This window comes from Diospyros lotus, chromosome 1 (genome assembly GCF_014633365.1).
Source record: "Diospyros lotus cultivar Yz01 chromosome 1, ASM1463336v1, whole genome shotgun sequence".
NCBI lineage: Eukaryota > Viridiplantae > Streptophyta > Magnoliopsida > Ericales > Ebenaceae > Diospyros > Diospyros lotus.
Genome location: NC_068338.1, coordinates 6,295,760 through 6,298,705, shown reverse-complemented (window position 1 = coordinate 6,298,705; position 2,946 = coordinate 6,295,760). Strand labels below are relative to the sequence as shown.

The following is a 2,946-nucleotide window of genomic DNA, read 5'->3' as shown; positions in this document are numbered from 1 at the left end:
GGAAGCAATGATGAAGGCTCACATCTTGAGGGACACATGTCGTAGTAGGAAGAAAGTAATAATGAAAGCTCATATCTCGAGGACACGTGGCGCCGTAGGATGAAAGCAATCATTACGGCTCAAATCTCCATAACATGTGGCGAAAATTCATTCGTTAAAGGGTTAAAAATGTCATGATAAGGCTCATATCTCAAGAGCCACTTGTCACCATGGGAAGAAAGCAATAATTAGGGTGTAAATCTCAAGTGCCAAGTGTCACCATCTTAGAAAGCCAAGTGTCACAATCCTATGGATTTAAGGGCACTATATAAGAATGCCTTGGGTTGGGTTTTTGGCCACCAAATTAAGGGGGTAAGTTGATTATAAAGGAGGGGAAACTCTGCTGTAAAGAAGGGAAGGAAACCCTGCCCGAGTAGGAGCCAAAAGCAAGCCGTTGGAAGGCACGAGCCCCTTGAAATCCGTGCAAAACAGTAACCAAAACTGCAAGGTAAGCTCATCTTCTTTCTGTAACCACGTAGAGGGTTGAAGGAGGAGTCCGTAGGTTCAAACGGCACTCGAATCGGAGTTAAAATGAGAGAGTTATGCCCGTTTTAATTTTCAGGGTCGGAAGTCCGTCTGGCGCGTGAGCCGCACGCGCCCAACAGAGCTGCGCGTCCAGGCGCGTGGCCGACTTTGTGGGAGCGCGTGTAGGCGCGTTATAGGTCTTCTTGGCTTGAAATTTCTCATGAAAACTCCTAATTTTAGTAGCTACTTATATATCTAAACTTATTTTAGGTTTGGATACAAAAAGGTCTCGGTTTTTATAGAACAGTCCACTTGGAGCGACGTTTGGCCGTGAATTTGTGCAACCAAGAAGTGGGAAGCTTCGGTGAGTGGTTTCTAAACTGTATTTCTTACATGTTGTGCATATTATTGAGCATGATGGCGGTGATTGCATGCGCATATCATGTTATTTCATTTGATACGCATGTTTCTTTCCATTTGTTCATGCATCACTACGTGTGGCTTGTGACTAGTTGTGAATATCATGGGTGAAGGGAGTCTTCACTTGGCCGTGTTGTTAGGCTGTGTTACATGATAAGGTTGGCAGGGGTGATTGCAACACCCTGGCGTCACATCCACCTGGAGCATGCATCTCTGCATTTTGCATTTGCACGCATGAAGTTATTTTAACCCTCACTTAGATTTAACGATCTAACCCGGGTGTTCATACCCCTGGAATATTCAAATGTTCCAGATCTGTCAGGCTCGGGCTCAAAGGGAGAAGGCCTAGAGGCGGCGCGAGTGTAGTTATCTTGTTTAGGCGTCTCTTATGATGTTGTAGTATGTTACAAGATTTGTACTCTTAACTTTGACAATATTTTGTCTCGTGGAGAATGAAGTCTACTTTCCCTGCTATCTTGATAAATTGTGTGTGTGAATGTTTATTTTATGGAAGTCCCAACATTTCAGGTTACGATCCTTACTGTAGTATATGGGATTTCCTTAACGCCCGTGTAAATATTATAGTACCTTATATACTATCTTGGGGTTGGGGCGTTACACCTCCTCCTCCTCCATCTTCTTCTTCGGTTGCACTTTTTTCTTGTTTCACTGATGGTTCAGATGCTTCCTGTTCTCCAGTTTCTTTTGATGATGATTCTTCGTCTTCACTCAACAACCTCTGAAACAACACCCTTTTTGATTCATCAGACTTCCTCTTTTCTTTCTCCACCTCAACATTACCATCTTCGTCCTCTATTCCCCGCATCACCCTCTTCAACCTAAGCATGTTATTTTCAAAACTCAGTTGTCCATTTTAAAGGTCTGGTGGCAGATTTTGCCATTGGAATTTGACTAGTCTTTAATTATGATTGCAAGCCTGTGCCTCTTCCTCCTCCTTATGCTTCGGTTGCACATTTTTCTTGCTTCACTGATGGTTCAGATGCTTCATGTTCTCTAGTTTCTTTTGATGATGATTCTTCATCTTCACTCAACAACCTCTCACACAACACCCTTTTTGATTCATCAGACATCCCCTTTTGTTTCTCCTTCTCAACATTACCATCTTCGTCCTTTATTCACCGCATCACCTTCTTCAACCTAAGCATGTTATTTTCGAAACTGAGTTGTCCATTTTAAAGGCCTGGTGACAGATTTCGCCATCAAAATTTGACTAGTCTTTAATTATGATTGAAAGCCTGTGCCTCCTCCTCCTCCTTCTTCTTCGGTTGCACATTTTTCTTGTTTCACTGATGGTTCAGAAGCTTCCTGTTCTTCAGTTTCTTTTGATGATGATTCTTCGTCTTCACTCAACAACCTCTAAAACAACACCCTTTTTGATTTCGTCAGACTTCTCCTTTGCTTTCTCCTCCTCAACATTACCATCTTCGTCCTCTATTCACCACATCACCCTCTTCAACCTAAGCATGTTATTTTCAAAACTGAGTTGTCCATTTTAAAGGCCTGGTGGCAGATTTTGCCATTGGAATTTGACTAGTCTTTAATTATGATTGCAAGCCTGTGCCTCTTCCTCCTCCTTATGCTTCGGTTGCACTTTTTTCTTGGTTCACTGATGGTTCAGATGCTTCCTGTTCTCCAGTTTCTTTTGATGATGATTCTTCGTCTTCACTCAACAACCTCTGACACAACACCCTTTTTGATTCACCAGACTTCCCCTTTTCTTTCTCCTCCTCAACATTACCATCTTCGTCCTCTATTCCCCGCATCACCCTCTTCAACCTAAGCAAGTTATTTTCAAAACTAAGTTGTCCATTTTAAAGGCCTGGTGGCAGATTTCGCCATTGGAATTTGACTAGTCTTTAATTATGATTGCAAGCCTGTGCCTCCTCCTACTCCTTATGCTTCGGTTGCACATTTTTCTTGCGTCACGGATGATTCAGAAGCTTCCTGTTCTTCAGTTTCTTTTGATGATGATTCTTCGTCTTCACTCAACAACCTCTGAAA

General features: G+C 42.5%; 1 long non-coding RNA gene across 1 annotated transcript; it reads left to right on the top strand.

The window, feature by feature from the left end:
• The first annotated feature begins 357 nt into the window (after positions 1–357).
• Positions 358–1,532, top strand: LOC127813003 (uncharacterized). Its single transcript, XR_008026041.1, has 3 exons — positions 358–487; positions 775–868; positions 1,238–1,532. It is a non-coding gene; the product is annotated as an uncharacterized LOC127813003 (long non-coding RNA).
• Positions 1,533–2,946: the final 1,414 nt, after the last annotated feature.